The sequence below is a fragment of the Lolium rigidum genome, chromosome 1, assembly GCF_022539505.1.
Source record: "Lolium rigidum isolate FL_2022 chromosome 1, APGP_CSIRO_Lrig_0.1, whole genome shotgun sequence".
Taxonomy (NCBI): domain Eukaryota; kingdom Viridiplantae; phylum Streptophyta; class Magnoliopsida; order Poales; family Poaceae; genus Lolium; species Lolium rigidum.
The window spans coordinates 286,470,661-286,487,840 of record NC_061508.1 but is presented as its reverse complement, the minus strand read 5'-3'; positions in this window follow the sequence as shown (position 1 = coordinate 286,487,840).

Genomic DNA, 17,180 nt, shown 5'->3' with positions numbered 1-17,180 from the left:
ATAATATTTTTAAATTTTCAGGTTTTAGGTTTGGCAAAAAAAATTAAAATTTTTCAAAATAATTAAAAATAATACAAATTAAAAGTTAATTTTATTTATTTATTCAACATTATTATTACATCATTACTTTTGTTTATTAAAAAATTTATTTGAAATTTAAACAATAAAGAAGTGTGACATCGACCAACATGTTAATAGGATTGATATGATACTACTATCACATACATGCGCGCGAAGCACTTGGAAATGGAACAGGATGGAACTCGGAAGTTAAGCGTGCTAGTGTGGGAGTAGTGTGAGGATGGGTGACCGACCGGGAAGTTTGACCACGGATAAGTAATTTGACTAGAGATTAAGTGTAGTTAGAGACTAACGGAAATACTACAAACTCTAGAAAAAAATGAGTGAAAAAAATAAAATAAAAAAATTTATGAAAAAATTTGGTTAAAAAAAATTAAACGAAATAGCCTTTAGTACCGGTTCACCTTTAGTACCGAATCTTTAGTACCGGTTGTGCATACGGTCTATGCAGTACCGGTACAATACGGGTATCGGTATCAAGCTGATGCGGATACGAAATACGTTATTTTGAAAAAGCCCCAATATGGGAATAAGTTTAATACCCTGATGTTTTCAAGATATGGCCTTGCACTCTCGGGTAGCTAGAGGTGCCAACATGATAAAGATCTGGGAACACACCAGTTGGGGGTTAAAGCCTAAAGAAAGGGATGAAGTTTCAGCGTAATCTAATGATGACCTTGATGTTTTTGGTTGGTACTAGAACGGCAGGCAAAAATTGATTTAGGATCTCATGGTTCTGCCAATCTTGTGAATTATAGGATATGTTGGGTGCCAAATATTTGTTGTTCACGGGATCACTAAGTTGCTGATCACTGATGCAAATCATACTTTCTATGCAGCACAGATACGGATATAGAATATGGTATTTCAAAAGAGAAAAAACGCCAATATGGGGATAAGTTTTAATACCCTGTTGTTTTCAAGAATTGGCCTTGCACTCTCGGGTAGCTAGAGCCTAGAGGTGCCAACATGATCACAAAAATTGCATTTCCATTTGGTTTCTTTAAAATAGTATTGATTTCATAATGGAGCCTTAAGGTTTTATAGGTTGTTGTGCCATTAGATAGCAATAATCTACAAAGAAGATAGAGAACGAGGAAGAGGGAGTTGCAATTAGATGGCAATCAACTAGAGCAAGATAGAGAAGGAAGGAGTGCACCGGAGAAGAGGAACTGAGGAAGGACTGTATCTTTATTTATTACAAACTTAGTCTACACCCGTGGCGTTACATTACTGAACCGGAGCAAAGGGGTACCTTCTATCGAGCCAAGGGGTCTATCCAAAGAGACATGTCTTTTGAGCAAGGGATATAATAAGCTTGGCGGGCACCTTGTCTTCTAGAGGTTGGAAGTGGATTAATTTTGGGGGATGTTTATTTCTTTGATTTTGGCAATTTATGATCTGCGAAGACTCTTTTCTGGAATGTGAGATAAACATATGTGCCGCCTCAACCACCATTTTCCACTTAGTAATCGGCCTGAAATGGACACGTGTATGAGATGTTTAATGTTCAAGTTTATATCATGTGGCACCTAATTTTTTGCATAGAAATATCTTTTGAATCCCTCGTGTTGAAGCAAGAGGAAAGCTGGTCAATCATGAGGATGACTATAGCAGATAGGAACTAGATAGGAAAGAGGGCAAATAGGTCAACGTGCTGACTTTTCTCAGGCTCGATCTATTTCATTCCACCTTGAAAGCAACGGATGGAAATAGACCATTCTCCAATCCGGTACTGGGCGGCAACACTGACGTATAACTCGATTGTCCTCTGCCAGAATAGTCGTCCGGCCGGTAGACGTATTCATTTCTGAACGGAGGGAGTACATGCTAGGATGTGCAAATGAGCCAGGAAATGGTTGACGGGCCGGCGGTGACTGCCGCGAAGTGAGCAGATGAAGAGGAAGGAGACGAGAGCGGTGTCTTGCTCACCCGCTTGCTTATGACAACACCGGCACCGACTCGATGGGACTACCATAACTGCTTGACGCGTATTCAGTGATAGTCGTCATAGTACTAAAATTACATAGTGCCAATCAAATCGATCGATCTCCACGCACACACACACACACAAGATCGATCCACATGGCTAGCAAGCTAGGTTACTGTACTAAAACAGACAGCAGTAAGAACTAAGAAGTACTAGTAGTCGATCTGCATGCACCGGCCGGCGAAGGCGCCCGTCGATCGATGGATCACCCGTATTAGAACCAGAGGACGAGCAGCACCACCACCAGGACGAAGCAGAATATACACTGCATGCACAGCCATACACAAACAACGTGAAAGTTAATCGATCATTCATGAGCTTATGTGTACGTAGCTTTGCTAGAAAGAGCCTTCATTCATGCACACGAGGAAATTACCGTGAGGAGTCCGACCAGGGTGCTGGACGGCGGCCGCCTGTGCTCAAGGAGCGGCGTGCCAACCGTCGTCGGCAGGTACGAGTACGTGACCGGCATCGGGATCACCGGCACCGGATGGCCATGGGGATGATGGTGGGGAGGATGGTGGTGGTGGTGGTCGTGATGATGGGGGAGGGGATGGATCGGGATCACCGGCACCGAATGACCATGGGGATGGTGGTGGTGGCCATGGGGCTGGTGGTGCTGTTCGTGATGATGCGGGAGGGGCTGGTGATGTCCGCCGTGGTCGTGATGGCCCCCGTGGTGACCATGGCCGTGTGTCATCGCCGGAGACGCCGCCGATCGGTGCGGATTGCCGGCGGCCTGGTGGGTGGAAGATGCGTGCCTACTTGAGCAAGCGCGTGGGTAGAGAGGGTGGACTGCTCTGGCTCGTGCCCCAGCGCTCGACTTGGTTTATTTATGCTGGAGTTGGGTACGTCTGACGATACACATGTTGTGTCGTAACGGGGTTTGCGACAAGTAACGCGCCATGCGGTCAAACTATTGGAGTGAAAGATCCAATCTCGCCATGGGTCCCGGCTTATTGCTCCCGGCTTACTTTTTTTTAGAGGATGACTCTCCCATCACTGCTCCATAGTTTGACCAACAAACTCGTCGTAACGTGCGTTGTCCAAGAAAATAAATCTTTTCTTTGATATCACATAGATTTTTTTTATAAAACAAATATATTAAAATTGCGAAGATACAAATTACATCCCTTCTGCAACAACGAAATGCCCTAAAGAAATTATGGATACACCGATACACACTATCCTAGTAAAAAGATGAAGAAAGAAACAAAAGATACCGCTATGATGATGAAATCTTGCTGCAACACGAACCACTGCCAAGACAATACCCGGAGTCCGCGCTCCCAGAACAACACTCTATCAACCAGGCCACTGCCAGGCACAACCAATTAAGCCCATAGACTATCACATGTAGCCAACCCTATCTCTCCTCCGAGCCGCCGCCTCCAAGAAGCCCCGCTCCTACCATAGGCTAGTTCTCTGTCCTCCGACCGGCCTCACCGTCGTCGGGAGGGGTGTGAAACCCGGTCTATGCGTGGAGTTTTTAATAAACATAGTATTTTCAACATATTAGATTAATCTTTTGGTAGACATCTTCTTTTTGGCTCTTTATTCAACGACGAGATTCCCTTCCCGACGTTAATAGTGGCATTGGAAGATTACAGTTTTGTAGGTATGGATCTTCAGATCTTGCTTCGCCAGATTGATTTTGGATCTTTTCTCGTGGTTGCTGCGAGGAGTCTACTCGCAATATTTGTCCCGAGGTGATCCGTACCCTTGGCTCCCCAACGACATCGACTAGGTTGTTCCATTTTTTTTCCTTGTATACTTTTGTTGGTACTCTTGCCAATATTTTTTGACTACTTTAACCCCTCCACGTAGCCTTAGCATGCATGCTCACGTTAAAATTATGAAAGAACATTCGCTAGTCTTCACATGTGTATGGTTTGGTACCTATCTTTAGCTGCCTTCAGATAAGTACGAGTTTGTGTCATGAATATAGAAAGAGTTTGATGTCCTCAATGATTTAGTCATTTTTTAGACTTTATTTGTAATCGTTGGAGACAGCGCGTGTATCTCCACCATGCACTAGTTGTTACTATAAATATATTTCATACTGATTGTAAAAAAAGGCTAAACATTAGATTTTCACCTTGGAGCAAGTTCGTCCTCTCAAACCAATGCCTTCAATAAGGCAATTGCGAAGCACAAACAATTAAGGCCCCCGCTTGCCGATGTCCTTGGTGCAAGTCAAGAAATACCAAGCAAAATCCTCATCACCACGAAGACTTGGTCCGCCATTACTAGACCTCAAGCCTTAGCCACCATAACAATATCAGCCATTGTCTTCTCCATGGAAATAAAAAACAGACATGTCCCATGATGGCAATAGACATCGAACCTTCGCGTTACTTTCTCCATAAGTCGCATGGCTAGAAATATGGATGTACACGACCGAATCACATCCGATCCAGTAATCTACATGCATCAAGCGCCCAATGGAGATTACCAGCGGAGCCTTCCGGGACTCATCGTCGGCCAGGTCAATGAGGCCCGACATCTGGAAGAACACCGTCCTGACGCGAGAAGAACCCAATGACCGCCTTCCTTTATTAGGAAGATCACCAGGTCCCCACGCCGCCACCTGCTGGTCCCAACAACAAACCGGAAGCGGGCACTACCACCACCACCTGCACTATGAAGATTCTTGCGCTAGACGACCATGGATCACCGATCGCACTTATGCACTCATAATGAGGATGTTGTAAGTCGAGCCATCTATCGCTCGGGTGGATCCCTACTTTGCACAGGTTTCAAAATGATGGATATAGTGAGTGGAGATTTGGTTCCTCTTGAAAAAAGAACTTGAAAATCATATTTCTGAGTTCCAAAAAGTTCCAAAAAGTTCCGAGAAGAGGGCAGCGGCAACTCAACGATAGTTATATTAAAATTACACGATAATTATGAAATCGAACAAAAGTTTACATGCATAGGCACCAAATTTACTATGCTCAAACATACGACAAACTTAAAAAGGTACTGTACTACTTCCTCGGTCCTACTACAAGTGACTTGGGATTTGTCTAGATTCGCACATATCTAAACACGTTTTAGTGCATAGCTAGATATATGTGAATCTAGAAGAATACAAGTCACTTATAGTAATTTAAAATGGAGGAAGTGCTTAATTTTGCGAGGACACACGAAGGCTCTCCTCGATGGGTGGATCCCCCGCGTAGTACTAGATCCGCCAGAGGACGAGCAAAACCACGATGAGGACGAACAAGCCTAGACACTGCATGCAAAAAAATCAACAGCAATCATCAAAGTTAGTCGATAATTCATCATCCTATAGTAGCTTGAACTTACTGTGAGGAGTCCGACTAGGCCGCCAGGCGCCAACGGCCGCCTGTGCACGAGGAGCGGCGTCCCGACCGTGGTCGGGATGATCACCGGCACCACGTGACCGTGGGGGTGGTGGACTGGCTGGTGGTGGGGGACGGGCTGGTGATGGCCCCCGGGGTGGCCATGGCCGTGCGCCATCGCCGCCGATCGGATTGCCGGCGGCCTGGTGGATGGAAGATGCTTGAGCAAGCTTGTGGGTAGAGTGGGGGACTGCTCTGGCTCCTGCCCAGCGGTCGACTAGCTTTATTTATGCTGGATTGTGTCTGACGATACACATGTGAACTATATACTACAGTAAATACATGGCTCATATAGAGTTTAAGGCGTTCTAACGGGGTTCGGGAGAAGTCACTACCACCGACGATCCACCACGCGATGCGGTCAAACTGCACAGAAAGATCCACTCGCCCCCTAGCGATCCATCGGCCCCCTTGCTATTTCTTTTAGAGGATCCCTCTCCCCTCACTTGCTTCATTCAATAATGCTACAGTTACAAATAGTTTTATTAGATTGCTGATTACATTTTATACTAACATCTGATGTGCGAGCACAATTTAGAGCCCAATACAAGCGCTGTCAACCCTGTGTCGGTCCCTATGCGTAGGGCGCTGGACGGCGCGCCGGCGTGCCACACTATGTAGGATGGATTTCTTCGGACCCGCTTGGAAGCAACTGAAACAGCGGGGCAACACATTTGCGCCTGCGAGGATGTCGATTCCATGCTCGACACATACAACTACAAGCCACCAACGAGGCGGGCTCCGCGACACCTACCCCTACCATACGGTGAGCCACTACTACGGCGGGCTCCGCAGCACGTTATTCCACCATAAGGCAAGGGGTCTTCATCCCCACGTGCCTAGCCGGTGCTCATCCGCAAGCCAGAGGCTGCCTCGCCTCTGCGTCGCTCGACCGACATCGTCTTCATGCCATGGGATACAACGCATAGGGACCGAAAGATCCAACCTCGCCATGAGCCCCCCGTCCCCTAGTGATCCATCTAGCCCCCTTGCTATTTCTTTTAGCCTCAAATCTTACGGGCGGGCGCATGCTAGACAGACGTCCCGGGCAGACGTACTAGACAATATAATATCTATTGCGGTCTAGCTGTCAAATAAATGGTAAGCTAGCTCATATCATGTGTCGTTTATTAAAAAAACTATAACTTTTAAACCGTGTGGTGAAATTATAATTCGTTTTCACTTCTAAAATCCCCACGACGAGAGCTTCGAAACTAGACCACATTTTCATATGTTTTGACGAAATTTTTAACAAGCAACTTTGATGCGCGATAGAGCAACTTTGTTGTGCAGCAAAATAACTTTGGTGTGCGACAAAACAACTTTGGTTTGCAACGAACATGTACACTTTTTGGTATACAAAGTCACAACTTTGGTGTCCCACAACAATTTTGGTGTCCATCGGAGCAATTTCAATCTGTGACGAAGAAACTTAAGTGCCATGCAAAGCAACTTTGCTGCCCGGCGACGCAGTTTTTGAACCCTGCAGAGCAACTTTGACGCTCGACCGAGCAATTTTAGTGTCCTGCAGAGCAATTTTGGTACTCGATAGAGCAAATTTGGTTTGTGACGGCCAAATTTTGGTGTCCAGCGAAGCAACTTTGGTGCCCACCGAATAAATTTTGATGGCTGGCTGAGCAACTTTGGCATCCAGCGATGCAACTTTCGTTCTGAATGTAGATTTACGCTGTGCCGTAAAGTTGCTTCGCCCCGCACTAAAGTTGCACCGTCTCGCATTATAGTTGCTTTGTCGCATGTGGAAGTTACTTTAGAAAAAAACTTCATCAAAATATATAGAAATGAGATCTAGTTTTGAAAAGCTCACCGCAAGAAATTCAAATGTGAAAGCGGATCCTAATTTTGATATATGGTGCAAAAATTATATGATTTTCAACATTTGAAAAGAAAAACTAATCCTTATGGGATAAGGTTCACGGAATCATCCCTTTTTTATTTTTCGACTAGCAGAAATGCCCGTGCGTTGCATCGGGAGCAAAAAAAAAAACTTATAACTACACACTTGAAAAGAATAACGGTGCTGATGGGGCAAGAGCGATCAACAGCTATGGAACTTCGCTAAACATGTCTAAACATTCTTGGCCATTGAACTCAATACAATTTACTTAAAAATATAACTCAATAATATGTATCTTTTTACACCTAAACCTAAATATATACATCACACAACTCAACATCCTATTCACGCGTAACGGAACTTTGATTTCTTCAAAGATTAGAACATTTGTGGTCCTTCGCCATGCTCCATTTAATTTTCGGTTCGCTTCTTTATCATGCACCCAAAGCCATATGTGATTAGTTTTCACCAATTTTTAAGCAACCCAATTGGAAAGAAATAAGAGTGCCTGTGATCAGGCTACTATGACATAGTTTTTTGACGGATTAAGCAGAACTATAGCAAGTAAAAAAAAAATCTTAACACGAAGAGAATAGATAGCCACAAACTAATTTGTTTTTCCATTTAAGATATTCATCGAAGCTATGCCTCACACGTGGAATTCAGGTCGATCGAGCTGCATGGGCGAGGGTGTAATTTTCATGGTCGATGCACGCCTTCTTCTCACCTACCTCCTTCCTTTAATTACCCACCATGTATACCCACAGTGGTCCCTCTCCCGCTTAATCCGTCGGTTGCCCTCGGCTATATATTGCCTTCTCCTTTCATAGCCTGACCACTTTTCGTTCGATTTAATCCCACGGATTTCTTTCCATTCTCTTGGCCTTTTTTTTTTATTTAATCCCACAATTTCTTTCCCTTCTTTGAAGAGATTATCAAGCCCATGACTCTTTTCCGATCTGATGCGATTGCCAAGTCGCTTGCTGACAGACATTTGCTAACGTATATAAACAGGTGAGCCTCGTTGCAAATAAGCAAGGTGGGACTAAACGGGACTGTTCCTCTTTTGTGTTTTTCTGAAAGGTAACCAAAACCATAGTGCAAAGTTGCCGAAAGAAAGACGTCGGCAGCCGATCGAGCTAGCTCAGCACAGGACGTCCCTCAGCACAGGCCTACCACGGTATCCCCATTCAGTGTAATACTATAAATTAGTCCGTGTCAGTCTCTTACTCATGCAAATAATACCTCTCTGTCTTACTTTTTCTCCCACACAATTTTTCACAACAATCAGAGAAGCTAGCAATACCATTTACATCAAGCAATCAGCAGCAGCAACGAAGTACATACGGCAAGCAATCAGCGGCAGCGAAGTGCACAAAACAAACACAACCGGGAGTTAGCAGATCTCTCTGGGTGCATCTCTACCCCTGCCCTGACCCACTCATCCCCTTCAGGCCGGCCACCGCTGCACACCTCTTCTGCCGGCACTCCCCTCCCCTTATTCCCCTTCCACCGGTCTCCTCCCATCCCCGGCGTGGCCGGCCAAGATCTCCTTCACCACCGTGGCCGGACAGGATCCCATTCAACACCTTCCCATCCAGTTTCCTCCCACCTGCAGCTGGAGGATGAGCTTGCGGAGGGGCGTGCCCAGGAGCTAGGAGCATGCGGTTGCGGAGCCTCTGCTCCTGCATCCTTCAATCCGCCGCTCTCCTCGGCAGGAGCAGTCGCACCTGCAGCTGGAGGAGGAGCGCGCGGGGGACGCGCCTCGATCTCCGGCGGACCTTTCCTTGTTCCCGACCACACGCGAGCGCAAGATAAGAAAGAAGGAGAAAAATACTCTTACAGGAGACGAAGCGGGCCGGAGTGCCTGTGGCGGCGGGAGGCGCGCAGGAGGAGCGACGGCGGCGTGATGCGCGCGGTACGCGCGGCTTCTGTGGGCTAGAGGAGGAAAAGGAAAAAAATAAAAACGAACCGGTACAGGGCAGTTTGATGTATTATGTGATTTGGTGGGAGGGCAAAACGGTCCAACGAAAAGTTGGACGAAAATTTTGGCAGAAACCTTAGCTCCTTTATTATTAGGTATAGACTAGGACAATGCCCGTGCTTCGCTACGGAGCAAACACAAGATATCTGAGCCCCAACCCAATTCCATCATTTATTCCTCGCTGTCGATTTCCCAATCCGTATCGTTTTCGTGGGAACACTTCGTCAGGGTAAGAAACAACTTGTGACTTGAGTGTTGTGGCACGCTAATGCGCCAATCTCCCTCTCTCTTGGCAGCATTGATGTTGTCGTTCCTAATTCGCACCTCTACAGAACACAAAAACAAAATTAAACTTAACATAATTGTGAGAAAAATGGTGGCCGGTAAAAAGGTAGGAGAATGTATTGAAGATATCAATTTCTCCCCTTTAGCAATTCTCCAAAACTTAATTTAGCATCTCGGTTCGACATTAAAGTTATTTATCTAGTTGAATGCATTTCCACTAATGTTCGAGTATTATGAAGTTATAAATTTCAGTTTGACTTGCCAATCTTGATATATAAAGCAAAAGAACATTTTTGCAGGATTTTGGTGGACACTTGTTATTAAGTTATGAGTGAGCCTTTTTAGCTAGTACAAATGCTACTTTTGTTCATCTATTTACATCAATTAGATTTGAGAACTTCCTCTTTGATTTGCTTGCAACATGTTCAAAAAATAAGCAGTAGGCGAAGCCAAGAAATAGTGATTACCGTTGCAAACTTTTGTCGTGAAACAGTAAAAGAACTTGTGAACTCCCCACGGATGCTGAGCATCGGAATTTCATGGATTGCTAGATGGCACGAGGTGGACTCCGAGACGGCGCATCTCAATAAAGATTATACTTCACATGTTCAAATAAGCTTAGCTTTATTTTACCATAGATACATAAAAATAAAAATAAACATTATAAAATCTTCTAGGCATATCAACAAATAGGTTGTGTGCACAATACATAACATTTTTTTCTATATTCTGTAAAATCATCTGTTTGGACATCAAATAATCTTAGCTTTATTTTACCATAGATACATAAAAATTATAAAATTATAAAATCTTCTAGGCATATCAACAAATAGGTTGTGTGCACAATACATAACATTTTTTTTCTATATTCTGTAAAATTAGACATCACATTATTTTTTTTCTGCCGCAAAACCAAACCAATATTCGGAGCAGAGATAGATCAGCATCAGCATCAGAGAGGAGGATGAGCAACAGCAAACGCGAGCGAGCGAGGATTCAGAATTCAGGCCGCGTCCTCTCTCCGTCCCCATCGTCGAGCACGTCTGCCTCCCCGCCTCCTGCATGTCCTGCGTGCACGCCAGGAGCTCCTTCCCCGCTTCCTGCTCTGCCCGCCTCGACCCTGCCGTCTACCGTCTACAACGCGCGCGCCTGGGCGGAGCGTCCCGCTGGTGCTCGTCTCCCTCGCCTAGCCACTGCATGTACCAGGAGGGTGCCTTCGGCCTCCCGTAGAGCAGCGGCGCTCTCTGGCGATGCGTCGTCTCTTATTCCCCCCTCCTCAGATCCCGCCGATCTCCCCGGGTCCTGGCCCGCCCGAGGCTTCTCTGTTTGTTCAGCTCGTGCTCTGTTGACTTCCGATTTTCCATCTCTTGCCTTCCTCATTCGCTCTTGATCGGCGCCGCCGCGCCACCCTCAGCAACTTCTCTCCCAGTGGCCTATGGGAAAGTTAATTTCCTTTGTAATCAGATCGGGTGGCTTGTTGATTAGAGGAAGCTTGATGTATTTAAACCGGCCGAACTCTTTGTAATGTAGCGAGGTGGGACTATCATACGTACCACAGCTTTTGGATGGGACACAATTCAGGAGAAGCTGGCGGCCCATCAATGCATAGCTGGTTCGGGCGGGATTTGAGTCAACAGGAGAGAAAGGAAAGGACGGGGAATCAGGGTGGGCGTTTCTACTTGAACCGTTTTTTTCACTTGCGGTGGCAGAGTGCGTAATATGGGATTTTGTGGGAGAGCAAATCCGTCCAATAAAAAGCGTTGACGAAAATTTTGGCAGAAACCTTAGCTCCTTTATTATTAGGTATAGATAACAGAGACACTAACTTTCCTTATTTAGGGCCCTCTCCCCTCACTTGCTTCAATAATGCTACACTTACAAAGTTTTATTAGAGTGCTGATTACATTTTAGACTCACATCTGGAAGAAGCGTCCCCCTTGCTATTTCTTTTAGAGGATCCCACTTTCACTACGGGAAAAAAGGCATTGCCGTGCGGCGCGTCATTGCCGTGTATCATGCCCACGGCAAAGAAGTCTTTATCGTCCGATGGCACGAAACTGCACGGCAAAAAAGGGCGGCATGGCAAAGAATGAAGAAAATGCACGACAAAGACCTCTGGACAGCAAAGACCCCTCAGGACGCACGGTAAAGAAAATATCAACGGCAAAGCCGTATCAAGGAGCACAACAAAGCTGCCGAATACGGCAAAGCACAAAAGGCATCACCATGCACGCCTTTGCCTAGTATTTTTAACAACCGCATGGCAAAGCAAGCCTTTTCCTAGTGCTTTTAACAAACGCACGGCAAAGCAATTTGCCTAGTGTAAGTGCATGACAAATATGTAAAAACTGGATTTCTTCTCAGCTCAAAAGGCGTGGCGTGGTATAGTTATCAACAAACAAACAATTAGTCCAGTGGCAAGGTTGCATGTTTTTCCTACTATGCGTCCTAGGTTTAATTCCAGACCGGTCAGTTTGGTCTTTTTTTAGATAAAACATGTTTGGCACACGGCAAAAAAGCGACCTTTACCGTGCGGCATGCATATAGGGCCCTTTCCCGTGCAAGCAAAGTCTTGTTTCCCCGTAGTGTGTCAACACCCGGATTTTTAAGTCCAGGTGTTGACAAGTTGGTATCAGAGCTTCTCTGGATCACAAGGACACTGCCAGTACCATCCCTGGCTGAAGCCACGCACGCCATTGGCCAGCCCAAGCACGCCCAGCACCCTGCCAGGACGTGCCAGGCACGCGGTGAGCGTGCTCTGGAGCGCGCCAGAGCATCTCGCGCCCCGTCGCCCTCGTCCTCCTCCTGCATCCCTACGCCTGCGTCGAGCACCACCTCCCTCGCCTCTACCCCGTAGACAAGCTCCCTAGCCCGCAGAGGAACCCTCTCCCTCGCCATGATCAAAACCTTCCGCCACGGTACTGCGAGGACCCCACCATCGCTAGCACGCCACAGACCATCTTTTGATGTGCCATCACGCGCGCTAGCTCAGCCTAGCCGTCGCCTACCCGACGCGCATCATAGCTTGCCCCTTCACGCCTCCGACCGCCAGCGCCATGGCCGCCCCTTCGCAGCACCCACGGCACCCTCGCCCTCCTATAAAAGGAGCACCCTCTCGACCCAATCGCTCACACCATCTTGCCCCCCTCTCACCACTGAGTCTTCCCACACCACTAGCTCATCCGATTAACGCCGGAGCCACCCCAATTCCAATATCGTAGCCGCCAGTACCCCGAGCTCGCCGTCGACGATTGCCGCCACCCCACGCCTCGCCGACGGTACCAGGAGCTTCCTCGTCCTCGACAACGACGCCCAGCACCCAGCAGAGCCCCGCGGGAACCTCCGTCACGCCGCCGACCCCCTACCTCGCCGGCGCAGCAAGCCCTCCTCCCCCGTCGGTGACGACGATCCACAGCCGTGCAATCGTTCTCTAATCGCACGGTCACTATCGCCAGGTACCGTTTCGGGGTTTTAAAGCCACTGACGGGTGGGACCCCATGTCAGCAGGCCCGAACCGTTACTGGGCCAGTTCCTCTGTTCAAACCATTTCGGCCCATCTGTTTTCCCGCGCAGCCCAACACTTTAAATTTTGTATTAATCCATTTCAGCAGTTATTCAATTCTGGTCTGTGCTATAAATTGAATAGTTCAAAATCTACAAATCCAATTTGAGTGATTCATATTGTTCCAGAAAGATTATGAATTTACCTAGCCAACCCCACCGGATTTAACCTCATAGCTTGTGTAGAATTTAAATAGAAAAAATAACAAAACAGAGACTTTTCAGTATTCAAATAAATCTAGAAAATCAACCAATTTGAATTTGGAAGTGAATCCAATTTCAATAATTCACATTTAACAAACCCTAATTTACTATGTAAAAATATGATATAGGTTCTGTACATGATCATGGACTATATCAAAATATTGGCTATGTAGTCAATACTAGTCCATTTAAACTATAGCAAATTTTAGGAATTTAAAATCCATGAGGTGTAGCACCTCATTTCAATCATTTTATCAAGTAAGATGAAGTAATGACCTCTACTGCATAGGTTCATACTTGCTCACTTGTAGAATTTAAATCAAAATAGTATTTAATTTGCAATGGTTGTTTAAATCACATGAGATGATGAATCTCAATTAAATCACTTTTCTCAAATAATAAATGTGAAGTGTTGACCTTGATCAACATGTGATCATCCCTGGTTATTTGAGAAGATTAAGTCTTAAGGAGAATTCAATGAGAGAAAATTATTTCTCCCACACCAAAGAGAAACCCTAATTCCAATTTTTAATGAGAGGAAATTATTTTCCTAATATTAAATAAGGAAACCCTAGAATAATTTTTGGATAAATGTTAAGTAGTGATGCTAGATCAATTATGTGAGCCATTAAGGCTAATTAAGAATAATTAAGTGTTGTTTGGTGATTGTATCCTCGTATTCGTTTATAGACGCTAGTACCGGAGACTATCAAGAGGAAGAGGTCTTCTACCAAGAGGAAGAGCAAGAGAACTTTGATCACCTCACCAATCAAGGCAAGCTAGACTAATGCAAGCTATTTTTTTTTCAAGCTAACACTCTTGCAAGGTTCCCATGTGCAAAGCTCTACAAGAGCAAGGCACCATTACTTTTACTTTATGCTTAATGCTCCTATCCCAAGTTTTTACTTTACAAGCTTTACTAAATTTTGTTTATCAAAGTACTTTTTGATTCATGATTCACTTAGTTTAGTTATGGAGTAGTGCAAAAGTAGCAAACTTAGCCTAGAACAATCCAAGTTGCTTAGCACCCCTCATGACTAGTTGCTAGTGCTCAATAATCAAAGTGACTATTCTAGATGGGAACTTGTGAAAACCAATGACTTTGAAAACCTTGGAATGATGAGTCATTCTATTGAAAGATTTTGAAGGTGAATGTGACTTGTGAATGACTTGGTGAATTTTACCAAAACTGATGGTTGGGTTCGGATGCGATACCATTCCAATTTTACAAGTACCCCCACAATACCTGAATCTGGGTAAGGCTTAGCTGGAAATTTATGTGTCTTAGTATGGGTTCCCTCTAAAACAAGCGTAATCGGGGTTATGCCGGAGGCTGCCTCTACAACAAAAGGAATGATGTGAAATGACGTGAAATGAGGTGAATGTCCGGCCCAAGCCTCGTGCGGTTCCCAAGGCTGTCTGTCTGTCTTCACCTGGGAGGCCAAGCTCATGGGGAGAGGTGCCTATACTAGGGTATGTAAATGAAAGGTTAGGATTGGTAGTTCGCGTACTGCGTACGATAAATCGAGAGCCGATTACCCTGACGAGCTATTGCAATTATTGTGGTACAAGTGTACAACCTCTGCAGAGTTTAACCTATTCGAATAGCCGCGTCCGCGGTCATGGACAGTTGGAAAGGCCATACTGTTCCGTCATCAGAACTTTTCTAAAAATATGAATGGTGACTTGTGATTTGAGTTGAAAGGTGACTTTGACTTTGAATCACAACTGAGTTGTGGGAATGACACTAATGTTCCCACTTGAGTTAAGTTAGGCAAATGAGGAGTTTTTGTTTATAAATACTTATGAAATAAAACTGGCTTTATGCAAATGAAACTAGAGCTTAGCACCCCCTTACTATAGTTGATGATATTTACATTAGTATTAGTTTGCGAGTACTTTAAAGTACTCATGGCTGTGTCCCTGGCTATTCAAATGGCCAGACTATGAAGAGGAGTACCAGAACTCGGAAGAAGGACAGCAGGACGTCTACGACAACTAGGATCACTCCGACGTCAACGAGTTGCTCGTGGAATAGATGGACTACTACTACGCTATTTCGCTTCCGCTATGTGTTATGTAATTGATCAATAGAACTTCTATTATTGTAATAAGACTGGATCATGTGATCCTTTATTTGTAAGACGATTATGTGTTGTAATGAATGATGTGTTGTGATATCAATCTATTATGTCTCGCAAAAACAATATTCCTGGGATTTCGAGGAATGGCATAATAGGCACCTGGACTTAAAAATCCGGGTGTTGACAAGTTGGTATCAGAGCCATTGTTTGACCTTAGGAGACTGATGGCGTGTATTTCACACGTTTGTTGGGCAACCCCAAGAGGAAGGTATGATGAGCACAGCAGCAAGTTTTCCCTCAGAAAGAAACCAAGGTTTATCGAACCAGGAGGAGCCAAGAAGCACGTTGAAGGTTGATGGCGGCGGGATGTAGTGCGGCGCAACACCGGAGATTCCGGCGCCAACGTGGAACCTGCACAACACAACCAAAGTACTTTGCCCCAACGAAACAGGTGAGGTTGTCAATCTCACCGGCTTGCTGTAACAAAGGATTAACCGTATTGTGTGGAAGATGATTGTTTGCGAGAGAAAACAGTAAAAACAAGTATTGCGAGTAGATTGTATTTCAAGTAAAGAGAATTGGACCGGGGTCCACAGTTCACTAGAGGTGTCTCTCCCATAAGACGAACGAGCATGTTGGGTGAACAAATTACAGTTGGGCAATTGACAAATAAAGAGAGCATGACAATGCACATACATATCATGATGAGTATAGTGAGATTTAATTGGGCATTACGACAAAGTACATAGACCGCCATCCAACCGCATCTATGCCTAAAAAGTCCACCTTCGAGGTTATCATCCGAACCCCTCCGGTATTAAGTTGCTAAACAACGAGACAATTGCATTAAGTATGGTGCGTAATGTAACTAGTGACTACATCCTTGAACATAGCACTAATGTTTTATCCCTAGTGGCAACAGCACAACACAACCTTAGAACTTTACGTCATCGTCCCGGTGTCAATGCAGGCATGAACCCACTATCGAGCATAAGTACTCCCTCTTGGAGTTAAAAGCATCTACTTGGCCGGAGCATCTACTAGTAACGGAGAGCATGCAAGATCATAAACAACACATAAGCATAACTTTGATAATCAACATAACAAGTATTCTCTATTCATCGGATCCCAACAAACGCAACATATAGAATTACATATAGATGATCTTGATCATGATAGGCAGCTCACAAGATCCGACAATGATAGCACAATGGGGAGAAGACAACCATCTAGCTACTGCTATGGACCCATAGTCCAGGGGTAGACTACTCACTCATCACTCCGGAGGCGACCACGGCGGTGTAGAGTCCTCCGGGAGATGATTCCCCTCTCCGGCAGGGTGCCGGAGGCGATCTCCGGGATCCCCCGAGATGGGATCGGCGGCGACGGCGTCTCAGTAATGTTTTCCGTATCGTGGCTCTCGGTACTGGAAGTTTCGTCACGGAGGCTTTAAGTAGGCGGAAGGGCAAGTCGAGAGGGGGCACAGGGGCCCCAGATGACAGGGCGGCGCGGCCAAGGGGGGGCCGCGCCGCCCTAGGGTTTGGCTCCCCTGTGGCCCCACTTCGTTTCGTCTTCGGACTTCTGGAAGCTTCGTGAGAAAATAGGCCTCTGGGCTTTTATTTCGTCCAATTCCGAGAATATTTCTTTACTAGGATTTCTGAAACCAAAAACAGCAGAAAACAGCAACTGGCACTTCGGCATCTTGTTAATAGGTTAGTTCCGGAAAATGCACGGATATACAGGCGTATAGCATTACAACTTATCG